At 37.7% G+C, this 15,302-nt stretch overlaps 1 protein-coding gene across 1 annotated transcript in view; it reads left to right on the forward strand.

Moving 5' to 3' along the window:
• The window catches only part of LOC126809967 (glutamate receptor ionotropic, kainate 2), a 159,293-nt gene that overhangs the window by 60,006 nt on the left and 83,985 nt on the right, over positions 1-15,302 (forward strand). The window contains exon 2 of the mRNA XM_050534845.2: positions 1,659-1,708. The gene's annotated coding sequence lies outside the window, so the exon portion shown is untranslated. The remainder of the gene's footprint in view (positions 1-1,658; positions 1,709-15,302) is intronic.

A 15,302-nucleotide genomic window follows, 5' to 3' on the forward strand; every position in this document is an offset into this window, starting at 1 on the left:
TTAATCCACTAAAATTCGCCGTCTTTTATTAGGTTGAAGGACGAATAAATCCTTAACGTTAATAAACCGTCCTTTCCTGAATACAGTTTGACGGTAATTGCCGTCAGATGTATATTATGACCTAATATAGAATTCCGAAATATAAATTAATCAGCATTCATAGAGAAGTTCTTATGGTTTTTTAACCGCACCGCCGAGAACGACATCGTTCAATATTTGTGATAAACCCGCCAATGTCTTATATTTTACGATCGCGGATCGATAGTGGCTTAGTTTTAATTCACGCAAATCCTCAAAATGGGGTTAATAGAGCGCATTTGGAGTAGACGATATACGATACGAAACTACGGCCAAAACTATTCTTCAAGTATGCATACATTTTATATCTATTATACATGCCTGAACACTTACATGTATATTGTCTAAACTTAATATTACCACGGGGATTGCCAAACGCAGTTTGTTTGTTGCGCATTTGAAGCAGACGATAAAGATACGAAACTAAACTGTACGGTATTGCCTTTTTGTCAAGTATGGATGCATTTTATGTGAACCATTACTGGATTGAACGTAATACCACGGGGATCACTAAACGTAATCTGTGTGCGTTCTGTTAAATTACAAAAAAAACTTATCAGTATTTGCATTTAGTTCTTTCCATTAGAGAGAGAGAGGGAGAGGGAGAGAGAGTTTAACGTCCACTCGACACAAACTAATATGGTTCAATTTTTTTTCAATAATTCGCTTGCGCGTATGGATCTTTAGCAGCGACTTTCCATTATATACAGCACCTATCTTGATATACTATAACTGTGTGAGGCACGTAAGAAGTATGTATACAGAGGGAGAAAGGGGGCGTAATGTAAACCCAACACAAATTGCGGCTAACCAGGACAACACGGCAGAGAAAAATCATTTACGCTTCTGCTACAACTGTGTATAGCATCTATGACAAGGTCTAGGGTCTTTTGTGTGGGAATTTGTTACAAGAGTTCTACAGGATATTAGCGACTAAATAAACCTGCATATGTAATTTTGATAAATGTTTTAGCCCTGGTTTTTTTTTAAAAAGACCAATATAATGTAGAGAGAGAGTGAGAGTGAGAGAGAGAGAGAGAGATGGGAGAGAGAGAGAGAGGGAGGAGAGAGAGAGAGGGGTGGGGTGGGGGTTAACGTCCACTCGACACAAACAATGTTATTTCGGAACTAACATATGGTTCAATTTTATTTCAATAATTTACTTGCGCGTAGGTGTCTTTAGCAGTGGGAGTAAACCGGAGAACCTAGAGAAAACCCACGAAGTTGGACATGTGATCCTACTCTTTGTCACGTACAACCGGGTAATCGAAACCACGCCAGTTGACTCAATGACAGACCTTATGATACAACGCGTACGCGAATCTGTATATGTAATTTTGATAAATGTTTATAGTCCAATATCTTGTAGAAATCTTGTGGTAAAACATCACAGAATAGAATCTGGTAGCACATACATTTCACAACATCTTACAAGAAAATTAGATAAACGATAAATGATCTAGGAAAAATATATAGAAAAAGTTAAACTGCTTACAGACACTTTGACTGGAAATGAAAATAGTACATATGGCGATGAAAGACATCATAATTAACTAACTTTGTGGTTTTCTTTTTTACAGGAGCAGCAAATTATAAATAAACATATCGAAGGAGTGGTGAACAATTTCAGGTAAGACTAAAGCAAAGTAAATATCATTTAAACAGTTACCGGGGAATTAAAACAGATGGCACATAATTGAAGTAACGAAATGACACATTGTTGACGTAGCGAAAAACACGCTACTGACGTAGAGCATTGCACAGTATTGACGTAACGAATTACACGTTATTGAAGTAACGAACTTCACTTTATTGAAGTAACGAATGACACATTATTGGAGTAACAAATGACACATTGTTGTTGTAACGACTAACGCATATCATATTATTGGAATAAGGAATGGCGCATCATTGAAGTAGCGAATGACAATCTTTGAAGTATTTAATGACACATTATTGAATTCACGAATGGCGCATCATTGAAGTAACGAATGGCGCATCTTTGAAGTAACGAATGCCACAATTGAAGTAACGAATGCCACATCATTGATGTTCTGCTTTAAGAGCAGTACCTGTTTTGGTTCCCACAGAGGTAATGTCTACTACGAACATTACCCCGTTGAGAGATATGGGCATGGACTCCTTATTTGGAAAGTATCGAATTAACGATCACTTGAACCAAATGTATCGCACATGGGGGTTAATTGGTTATTCCACAAGTCTTATATGAATTGAAATGGGGTTTAACGTCCTACTGTTCTGCTCCGAACTGGGCTAATGAAGACGGGCATACGCCATACAGTCTGCTATGAGGAAATTGTGCCCAGATAGTAGCACTACGACCTACTCTTATATCGAATTCCAACTGTCAAGGGATCTTTTACGTGCACGCCAATGTGTACTGACCTCGGTTTTTCGTCCCATCCGAACGACCAGACAACTGTCCTTGTCAGGCCATCCGTCCAGCCTCACTAACAAGGGGGAACCACGCCGGAAAATCTGGATGAACTTTCTGGGAATGGCGATTAAACTACATCCTGCTATGTTGAGAAGAACGGCTGTTCGTGTTAAATGTCTAACTCAATTTAAATTCTCTTAGTTAACAGAACACACACTCGTGCTAATCACTACACAATCTACATCGTGTTAAATGTAATTACTAAGTTACGAGGGAATGTAGAGAATAAAATTTCTAAAAATACTCTCTTGGGGATTGCCATCGTGAATGTAAATAACAGCAAAGTTGAAGTAGTTTGTGAAGCTATACGTGCGCGTGCGCGTTGTATCATAAGGTCTGTCATTGAGTCAACTGGCATCATTTCGATTTACCTTCTGTACGTACAAGGAGTAGCGTCGCCTGTCCAACCTCTGCGTTTTCTCCGGGTCCTCCGACTGCTAAAGACCCCTACGCGCAACCAAATTATTGAAATAAAATCGAAAGATGTGCTGGTCCCGAAATGACCTAGTTTGTGTCGAGTGGACGTTAAACCCCATTTCTCTTTCTCTCTCCGAAATCACAAAATTGAAAATGGTATTATTTGAAGAGCCGTTTGTCTGATCAAACTCAAATTATGTACCCCTATGATGAAAGATACATTATGGGATATTAGATAAAGAGTTGACAATTCTCACTATAATAGTTAAAACCTAGATGATGTAAAGGGTATATGCTTAAACTTTCAGTCAAATTAAACTGAGAAAACCTTATTTTAAAATCGCTGTAGCCTCGTTTGTCATTGTTAGCGCTGTCACGATAACGAACAAAGTCTCGGTTATCTGTTTTTGAGTTTAATCATCAACGGACGCTGAACAGCAAATCGGATAGATTAGATGGAATTGAGAGTTGATTATGGTCTTGTCACGTTAATTAATGTCTAATTAATAATTTAGATAACATTTCAGGCCTAAAGAAAGACCTGCAATAGGCAGATTTAGCTCTTGCATAATGTATGTTTATTTGAAACAAGACACACGAGGAACCAAATTCGTTAATTTTATTTGACCTAAATAATAATAATTAAACAAACACTAGCTCCTTTAAACACCAGATAATGATCGCTTATTTATAGTGTTAAATGTCAAAACGTTCTATTAAAAGTAATGATGGTGTAAATTGTATGAAGTCAGCCTTGATGTTTTGATATCAGATAATAATAGTGATTTTCGTCTTGTCATCGTGTTGATAACTGTTATTATACTTTTTCTACTAACTTTTACTTAATACGCTATGGGGTAAAATTCTGTTTTCCGTCCACAGCCAATTTAAATTGTGTTGAATAAATTACAAGTACTCCCTATGCCTTTAACAGCAATTTGGAATCGAGACATGAACTTTTTTTCCGTTTGCAACCGTTGTTTCGAATAGAGGAGTTAAAACGTAACGCTGGGGCCATAAAAAACCATTATACTACTTCAACAAACTTTTATTTAATACTCTATGATAAAAAATATTCCGGGTGTTGGGTGACCGAATGATTAGCGGGTGCGCGCTGTATCATAAAGCGTGTCATTGAGTCAATTGGCGGGGTTTCGATTACCCGGTTGTACGTGTCCAACCTCGTCGGTTTCCTCCCACTGCTAAAGAACCTCTACGCGCAAGCGATTTAGTGAAATAAAATTGAACTATATGTTAGTCTCGAAATGACCTAGTTTGTGTGTGTGTGTGTGTGTGTGTGTGTTTCTCTCCCTCTCTCTCTCAACATAACAGTTTTTTCAGCCCACAAACAGCGCTTCAAATTGTGTTGAATAAGTTACTAATACTCCGTATCTCCGGGTATTAAATATTTATTGAGACAGGGTATTAGTTACGGATTGAGGAATTGAAACGAAACGCAGGGGACATAATTTCACATCGAATGTTTGATTAATTTGACATCTTGTCATAATAAAGCATGTCATAGACTGATTCTACAATTATTATTTAATTTAATACTTTATGGGGGGAAAAACATACATGTCTTCCTTTCGCAACCGGCTCTTCCAATTTAGGAATTAAAGAGAGAGAGAGAGAGAGTGAAATGAGATTTAACGTACACTCGACACAAACGAGGTCATTTCGAGACTAACATATGGTTCAGTTTTATTTCAACAATTCGCTTGCACGTAAGGGATCTTTAGCAGTGGGAGGGGCCCAGTGAAACCCCACCAGGTTGGACATGTACAACCGGTGAATCGAAACCACGCAAGTTGACTCAAATGACAGACCGTATGATGCAGCCCACACGTGGCTAACCATTCGGTCATCCAGTCACCTTAATTATATATTGAGGAATTAAAATGAAACTAAAGGCACAAAAGCATTTTTTCAAGGAATGCTGATTTCATTATACATCTTGCTTCTAAAACGTGGGAAAATACAAGTTTTCCGTTCACAACAGGCACTTCAACAATTACAAGTACGTCCTATGTCAAATCACCAATTTGGGATTGAAATCAGATATTAATTATATATTGAGCAATTAAAGCAAAGCGCAATGGCCGTAGACGGGCGTTTTATTTTTAAACAATATCTTTATTAAGGTCGTCTGAATGGGATTGGGCGACGGGCTAAGCCTAAATGGAAACCCCCTCTAAATCTGTTTGTGTCAGCCTTATCACCATCCGAGTAGCGTGTTACTACATTTCACGACAGATCGTTTAGTATTCGCATTTACCATTGGAAATATAAGAAATCGAAAACACATAAAAGCACTAACAAATCTAAGAATAAGCGCACATAAATTGAAAATTTAAACAGGGAGATATTTAAAATTAGACGTAAACGATCGTTTGTAGACGAAATCAATTTGATAACAAATTGCAAAAGAAATGAAAAAAGAAAAACGTTGTTCAGATTAATTCTATTTCGTGAACCAAATGTTTATAAACTGAATGATTTACAACAATTCAAAATACTGATGATGAATAAAAATATAGAAATGTTAAAATGCTTAGGAGCTTATGTATACAATTCATTCAACGGTGAACAGTCCATATGCTGATTACACTATTTTGCCTTATTACACTATTTTGCCTATACCGTTTTTTTTAGGACTTCGAATTTTATCTAATGGTTTGGATTGTTCGTACTTGGTTTTATTTTATTAGTGAAGTTGTGTATCTTTGTAGAATTATGTCCATACATGTATCCTTTGTTTGTTTCGTGTATATTTCTATTATTTTATTTGTATATGCACATAACCTTGTAAGGTTTTTTTATACAATAAATTTTCTTCTACTCTTCAATAGTCTGTGTATGTGTTTCAGCTATGACCACGGTGTCACCCTCTCTGTCCACACCCCTGTGTGAACAAGATGTGCGCTTGATAACTTCTTCCAGCCTTCATCTGGATATCGATCAACCAAGCATCTCACCTTATAAACTGAACACAGAAGTTACTAGTGATATGAAATCTGGAGACAATGAGTTGATGATACCTACAGGCCCACTAGACAACTCTGTCATGTTATACTTCAGCTGGTTATATATTGAAACAATATCGTCGTTGAGATAGTCATCGTCCCAAGGCGAAATGTTTAATATCCGTATTGAAACATAACCTGGGTGGCCGGCGGATGCGTAGCCGGAACGTCTGGCATATTCTAAGATGTCGGAGGAGAGAATATGATATGGACGTTCTCAGTATCCAGGCCATTAATCGTTACGAGATGCCAATTGGGAAAGGATAGATCGAGACTGCTTGTACATACAGTCGACTTCTGTTCAGATGCACATCGGGTGTTCTGATTGCTGGCTATTAAGATGCACATTGGGTGCTCTGACTGCTAGCTATTCAGATGCATATTCCATGTTGTCACTGCTGGGTCTTCAGATGCACATTCATATGATGGCAAGGTGCACATTCGATATTGTCACTACTAGCTATTCAAATGCACATTCGATGTTGTCACTACTAGTTATTCAGATGCACATTCGACGTTGTCACTACCAGCTATTCAGATGCACATTCGATGTCACTGCTGGCTATTCAGATGCACATTCAATAATAAATGATGATGGCAAGGTGCACATTCGATGTTGTCACTACTAGCTATTCAAATGCATATTCGATGTTGTCACTGCTAGCTATTCAGATACACATTCAATATTATGACGGCACATTCGATATTACATTTGATATGATGACAACAAGATGCACATTCAACGTTGTCACTGCTAGCTATTCGGGGGCACATTCAATATTGTGACTTTTAGCTTTGCAAGAAATGATAAGACACCAATGTATTCGTTGAAGATGTATTTATAATCGACCAAGTTAAACATTTATATTGAAGATAAATTGGCAATTGCTATAATATTAATACCATTTTATGAAATGAAATGAAATGGAGCTTAACGTCCTACTGTTCTGCTCCGACTGGGCTAATGAAGACGGACATACGCCATACAGTGTGTTGGGAAGCGGCACTATGGCCTACTCTTATATCGAATTCCAACTGCCAAGGGATTTTTTATGGGACCTAAACTTTTCGTGCCATCCGAACGACTAGACAGCTGTCCTTGTGAGGTTTCGCGGCCAATGCAGGGATCGAACATGCGACCTCCAGGCTTAAGAGCCAGCGTCTGACCCACTTAGCCACCGTGACTTCATAACATCTTATGATGCTGCTGTCTAGATCATTGTTTAACTATAACAGTAAGGACGGGATGAAATGGTTTTTAAATTTAAAATAAACATACTTACCATTTTGCATCCAATCTAATTTGATGATTCCCAGTCGGCTAGACCTCCGAAGTGTTAATATGTATTTAATTAAGATGAATAATGACTTGTGAGTTGAGGCGCTTTAATTCCAGTTAAGTGTGTCACTTTGGCGGATCTCAACATCTTAACGTTGAAATTACACCACTTATAACCCACGTGGTATGTATAATCGAGACTGTAATGTTTAAACTATTTGTAGGGTAGTAGTTTTATTGATAAATAAAATGAAATGGGGTTTAAACATCCTATCTTTCTATTTCGACTGGGATAATGAACACGGGTATGGGTGAAATTTTGCCCGAACAGTGGCGCTTTGGCCAACTTACATCTGAAATGAAATGAAATGAAATGGGGATTAACGTCCTACTGTTCTGCTCCTATACTGGGCCAATGAAGACGGGCATACGCCATACAGTGTGCTATGAGGGAAATTTTGCCCGGACAGCGGCACTACGGCCTACTCTTATATCGAATTCCAACTGCCAAGGGATCTTTTACGTGCACGCCAATGTGTACACGGGATCTCGGTTTTTCGTCCCATCCGAACGACTAGACAGCTTTTTTTTTTCTAAAACCGATCGACAACAATAACAAAGTACATCAAATTGTAGTAACCATCCAATACTCAATTTATTCTATGTGGCTATAAATACCATGAGGCCCTATCCATAGTCCAGAAAACAATATCAATTTTATGCCTATTCGTACTTTCATTTTGTTCTAAAACAGGTCACAAAGCCGATCAAACTGTTGTGACCGTCCCCCGACACCCCATGTATTATATATGGCTATAAATACCAAACGGCATCTCCCAGAAATTTTATACCGATTCTTCCTTTTTCATTCTGTTCTTTAAACGACCGAGAACAATAGATTAACACATCAAACTGGTATGGTCGTCTTCAGATGACCACGGTATTGTATATGACTATAAATACCACGCGGCCTTGCCTTCCATATAAACCGGAGCTTCTCCTTTTGTTGAATTTCACCGTGGGCACTTCCCTGCAAAGACATTGTATCTTACCCCAAAAAGTTGGCTCAAGCCTATTGTTGTGGCTTCCCTTGGCAAATATTTTAGGAAATACTTGTCTACGATATCACCCTCGGTGGAAGTGGACGTAAAACTCCAGGTACGAACGAACGAACTTTCCATAAAACATTAAACCACACGAATATTAGATGGGGATGTTTTTTGTTTAAACTGCCCTTTGCTTGCTATTCCCCCAGCTCTCCAGTAGGCCATTACAAATAAAACAGAGCGGAAATTGAACAGAAACAAGTCTAACCAAAAGAGAGTTTTGGATTAATTTGTCGTATTGTTTTTTAGCCGCAGAAAATGACTGATTAAATTTGCTCTAGTTGTCTGGAAGTGTGGGGAGGGGATTGTCTGGAATACTAAATAATGTCAGGGTTACTTTCAATTTCATTCATGTTCTAACGTGCACTTAATTGCCGTTATTTGCCGTAAAGTGGTAGTAGTAGTGTACGTCTGCTATCGCCGCCATATTGAAACAGAACGTGTTCACGTGGATATGATCAACACTCGTTTAATTAAAGAATGGAAACTTCAGGCTATTTGAGAAAACTTGTAAAAGTCTTGACTGCCGAGTTTCATAGAATTAATAAGATGGCGACCTTGTTAAGAACTTGTCTATGATTAAAGAGTCTCGCAAGGAGCTCTTAAACAGAAAATAGAAAGTCTCGAAGAGACACGTAAATAGAAATTTAGATTAGAATAACCAGTCGTAAATAAGATCTACTGTTATTGGTACGTTTGTCATAAACTGATAAAATAAATACTCTGTGTGTCAATCAAAGAGAAATAGAATTATTACGAAATGTTTGTCAAAATATAAATGAATAAAAATTAAATGGAGTGTAATGTACTACTTTCCTGCTGCAGAACCTTGTGGGTTTTCTCCGGGTACTCCGGTTTCCTCCCACTGCTAAAGGCCCTTACGCGCAAGCGAATTATTGAAATAAAATTGAACCATGTGTTAGTCCCAAAATGACCTAGTTTGCGTTGTGTGGACGTTAAACTCTCTCTCTCTCTCTCTGCTGCACTCAGATTAATGAAGACAAACATACGCCCATACAGTATGCCCCCCAAAACATTCCGGACTACTTTTCTCCGAATTCCAACTATATAAGGAATATATTACGTGTACAGTGATGTGTACAGGAAACATCGGGTTTACGTCACCACCTGAACGTCTGAACACACTTCCTTACCAGGTAGGCCCGCATTCCTGCACCACCGGCAAACCAAGCTGGTTGAACCCGGGATCTCACCCAATGGACCATGGGGTTGCGGTGTTGGGATAATAGCACCTCAGACTTTGTCCTCTAGAGAGAGAGAATGGGAGAGAAATACGGGGTTTAATTCTTTTCAATAATTCGCTTGCGCGGAAGGGGGGGGGGCGGCAGGGACCCGGAGAAAACCCACGAGGTTGTACATGCGATCCTACTCTTTGTCGCGTACAATCGGGGAATCGAAACCACACCAGTTGTCTCAATGACAGACCTTATGATACAACGCGTACACACTATCCATCCCCACCCCACTCTTAAAGAAGAACAAAATGGTGAAACATCCTATCCAATGCTCGGATGTTATAGGATAGGTACCAGATCAGATCACTCGTAAACTGCGCTAAACTAGTTTAAGTTCAGTGTAACTATTGGTTACAGAACCATGCCCAGAGCTTTGTTTTCAAGTGGCATTTTGTCTCATTAGCTGTCCCAAAATATCTCGTATGATTCTAATTATTACAAATGAAGAAAGGTCAAAGCAGAGCATCTTATTAGTGGTGTAATATCTTAGGATGACATGATGGTCGATGATACGATAATATCAGTTAAAATGGATTATACTAAGTCATTATGATCCATGTTGACCGAGGAAGTTCTTCGGATGACGTGATGGTCGATGATACGATAATATCAGTTAAAATGGATTATACTAAGTCATTATGATCCCGGTGTTGCCCGATTAAGTTCTTCGGATGATGTGATGGTCGATGATACGATAATATCTGTCAAAATGGATTATGCTAAGTTATTATGATCCATGTTGACCGAGGAAGTTCTTCGGATGACGTGATGGTCGATGATACGATAACATCAGTTAAAATGGATTATGCTAAGTTATTATGATCCCGGTGTTGCCCGAATAAGTTCTTCGGATGATGTGATGGTCGATGATACGATAATATCTGTCAAAATGGATTATGCTAAGTTATTATGATCCATGTTGACCGAGGAAGTTCTTCGGATGACGTGATGGTCGATGATACGATAACATCAGTTAAAATGGATTATGCTAAGTTATTATGATCCATGTTGACCGAGGAAGTTCTTCGGATGACGTGATGGTCGATGATACGATAACATCAGTTAAAATGGATTATGCTAAGTTATTATGATCCCTGTGTTGACCGAGGAAGTGCTTCATGAATTACGGTCTAGTGGGACTTCGTCAGCGGTTGAGGAACAGCGTTCTAGTTGTTCGGATGGAACAAAAACCGTGCTTCAGTGAACATGTCGGCATCTCCTTAAATGCCGCAATCCGTTCACAATGTGCAGTATATCACTCTCTTTGTTATCCCGGTTGGTGTTGAACAGTAGGACGTTAAACTCCGTTTCAATTTACAATGATGTTAGTCTCATAATGTATTATTACCAACTGGTATGTTTACAATGGTGTTAGTGTCATAACGTATTATTACCAACTGGTATGTTTACAATGATGTTGGTCTAATAAAGTACTATTACCAACTGGTATGTTTACAATGATATTAATCTCATAATGTATTATTACCAACTGGCATGTTTACATTGATGTTAATCTTATAATGTATTATTACCAACTGGTATGTTTACATTGATGTTAATCTTATAGCGTATTATTACCAACTGGTATGTTTACAATCTAATAATGTATTATTTATTATCAGCTGGTATGTTTACATTGATGTTAATTTAATAATGTATTATTATCAACTGGTATGTTTACAATCTAATAACGTATTATTATTACCAACTGGTATGTTTACAATCTAATAACGTATTATTACCAACTAGTGGTTACAATGATGTTAATATAATAATGTATTATTTCCGATTGCCAACAGACCAATTAATGAGTTAACCCTTTGTAAATTGTTACTGTGATTAATAAAAGTCAACAAGATCGTGATGTTATTAAAACAGGGAAATACAAATGGTATGTTTAAATTGATTCGATGCCGTTTGCCACCATTATGGTGATTCTGATTGATGGTTTTGTCTCGTGACATGAAGGCGTATGATATGATGGTGGTTATAATAAACATGATTTATGATTATTTGTACTCACAAATTACTCGAGTTAGGATATTTACTAAATCATTGTGACTCGATTACCAGGAGTTCCCGAGTTCCTTGCGATTGTCCAGTCTAGTTTCCCTTGTCAGTCATGCAGCTTACGAAACAGCGTTTAGAAGTTCAGATTGCAAATAATCTTGTGCACAGAGGGAATTAGGGCATCGATGTTTCGGCTACATGTACATAGGGGATTAGTAGACCGATGTTTCGGCTACAGAGGGAATTAGTGGACCAATGTTTTGTTTTGACTATAAATAATGTGGGCCGATCTTTCGGCTACATAGGTTAAATAGGTGTCATATGTTGCTTATAGAAGCTGAGTTAGAAGACCAAACAAAACGTGGGCGGTGGTCGAAGCGTTGTACCATTGACAGAAATACAGTCTGATTGGACACAACAGTCGACAGGGGCGAGTCCCGGGGTTGGGGGGCAAATCCCTTCCTGCTCAGCTGTAGCGGTCGTGTGCTTTATCCTTTATTAGATGGTGGGATGGGATTGACATTCAAAGCGTGAAATAATGATATAGATGTGTGATATCACAATTAATGCTTTGCATCAATGAAATTGAATCACAATATAATCCTATTAATTCATTATAAAAACTTACGTCAAACGCAGTGTTGGATTTCTCTCTTTACAAAAGCTCAATGTGTTTGTATGCCTACATAATTTAGAGACGATGATGGCATAGTGTGCCCCCACTGTGCCCACTTTTGAAAAATTAGGGATTAAGTCCAATTAAGAATTCAGTGGATTAGTGTATTAAGCGGATTAGGATTAGTTGATAGTGGGTACTTGGAAGGAAAAAAATATAGATATTACTGTATAGATTTTTGTTTTTATTTTTCTATGATATATCATACACCACATTTTACAATTCAATAAAATTATAAAATACAAATAATAATGGGATAAACATAGTTACAATAAGATAAACAATGAATTGGTTAAAATTTTTAAAAAATATCATAATAGTAAAACATAAACAATAAAAAAATCAAATCTATAATCAATTATGTCAATTACAAAGCAGTTAAATGGGCTACGCCATCGGCATACTCGAATAAAGTCTTTATTCCGTTCTGAAGATCAGTTTTGCTAAGTACTGACCACACTAATTAATCCCTTGTTAATATCTCTACTGTTCCCTCGTTAACGCTTGTTAATCCCTCTATTGTTCCTCGCCTGGGTGAAACTTGTTTTTATTAGAAAAGTAGGCACACTGGCATGCGACCGATGGCATCAACTGTCAAATTTCCTTAACAGGAGCCTGGCAAACTCCCTCCTTCAGAAATTCCTGGGTCCGCACCAGAGTCGATCTCTAAAACTCCAAAAAACTCCCATAAACGAAACGTCTATTCGATGGATATACAGTCGGATGTGCCGAGCCAGCCCTTCTCTAAAATCCTAGCAACTTGAAGTAGATCTACAGAAAGAGAAAAAACAGACGTGGCATCATTAGATTTTAAACATGATAAAAAAATAAGTCCGACATTATCCAGGTTTTATCTGTCATTGTTGGAAATCATTAACCACCAATTTAAATGCACAAGCAACATTGTTTGATTCTCTTAGAATGTTAGGAATGTTTGGCCTGGGTTACTTAAACGTTAGTTCTTTTGATCCAATTTATTTTTTGTATGTGTGTTTGGCAATCGAATATTCTGTCTTCTTCTTAGAGTGCAAATATTAAGCTAAAATGGTTTTGCTTTAGCTATACTGTGAGATAATAGGGACAAAGACGTGTTGGCCGAGAAAAATCCGTCGTCGGTATTTTCCGACGTGGTTCCCCATATCAGCGATGTAGGACGCGGGGTTTGGCAAGGTACAATGTATAGTCGTTCGGATTGGACAAAAACCGAGGCCCCGTGTACACATTGACGTGCAAATAAAATATCCCTTGGCAGTTAGAATTCGATATAAGAGTAGGCCGTAGCGCCGCTGTCCGGGGAAAATTACCTTCATAGCACACTGCATAGCGTACGCCCGTCTTCATTAACCAAGTCAGAATAGAACAGTAAGACGTCAAACCCCATATCATTTCCTAATAGTATATGGGTCGTTTGAGATCTGCTTCCACATTAGTGATATAAAAAACCTTTGGCAGATGGGATTCAAGATAACAGTAGGCCATATTCGAGAAATCGTTTTGAATATATTAAGGAACAGTCTGGTATATATCAAGTTGTAAAATATTATTGGGATCTGGGATTAATAATAGTATTTATGTTATCTATCGTGTAGTTAATAATATATAATAAAAACAATCACCCTACCGTTATATTTTACTAAGGCCATGTTGAGTTGATTTTATGTTCTTCAGGAATAGCTGTTTAATTTTCTTTTCCGGCGTGGTTTCCCCTTGTCAGTGATGCAGGACGCAGGTCCTGACAAGGGCAGCTGTCTAGTCATTCGGATGAGACGAAAAACATTGGCGTGCACGTAAAAGATCCCTTGGCAGTTGGGATTCCATATAAGAGTAGGCCATAGTGCCGCTGCCCGGGCAAAATTTCCCTCATAGCACATTGCATGGCGTCTGCCCGTCTTCATTAGCCCAGTCAGAGCAGAACAGTAGGACGTTAAACCCCATTTCATTTCATTTCATTTTTGTTTAATTTTGCTTCTCATTTCTTCGAGAAAAGTTTAATTTTTAAATTTTAAACTAAACATCTTTAATGAGTGAGAGAGAGAGAGGGTGACTCTCTCTGACTATCTTTCTCCCCCCGCCATAGCACGCTAGCGAATTATTGAAATAAAATGACCTCGTTTGTGTCGCATTCTTGTTTTGTTATAAGTTTTTCATTCTTTGGCTTATTCCGTCATGCTATTAAAGGGACAATAACACTCTTGCTGGCTTGACAGCTCCAGAAAATAAAAAATAGACTTATTCTAAGTATTAGATGTGTTAGTGTCTTACCTGTTGTGTAAATTATCCATTATATCATATTTTACTTGCCCAGAGGGTTCAAAAATATTTTTAAATCCATGTCACATTTGAAAAACTTTACGTCAGGCTTTTCAAATCATTTAGTTGGATTTTCCCATTTTTTTAAATTAGGTGTGTTAAGATGAAATTTGTATCATCAATTAATTGGAATATTGTAAAATATTACAATTTGTTGACCAGAATAAAGATTGGGACATATTATTCAGTTACAACAAGAGTGGTATTGAGCCTTTAAATGACTTGGTTATTTATGAAGATTTCTTATCTGAAGTCTATTTCTATATATTACTTGAGATATATTTGACTTTATTTTCACATGGAATCCTTCGATATTGGAAACCAAAGAGCAGTAGGCGGATACGCCGCACGCGTTGGAAGTCCCCTGGCCCGCATTGTACATAAAAGTAAAATTTACCATATGTCTGTCTGAAAATGTGTCGAGAATATTTTCATCCAATTAATGTCAGAAATTCATATTATCACATCTTGAAAAACATCAATCATGAAGTAAAAGTTGATCAAACTTGTTTAATAGGCGTCTAATTGTTCGCATGAGACAAAACATCGAAGGTGTATAGTTAAGTAGCTGATGTAAAAGATCCAAGGCGTTGGTGTAGACGTAAAAAAAATACTTTAAATTTATATACAGTGTTTAAGGTCATGAGACGAAGAAGCCTATTGATTTTCGGCTATTTCTGATAATT

Source organism: Patella vulgata, chromosome 2, assembly GCF_932274485.2.
Source record: "Patella vulgata chromosome 2, xgPatVulg1.2, whole genome shotgun sequence".
NCBI lineage: Eukaryota > Metazoa > Mollusca > Gastropoda > Patellidae > Patella > Patella vulgata.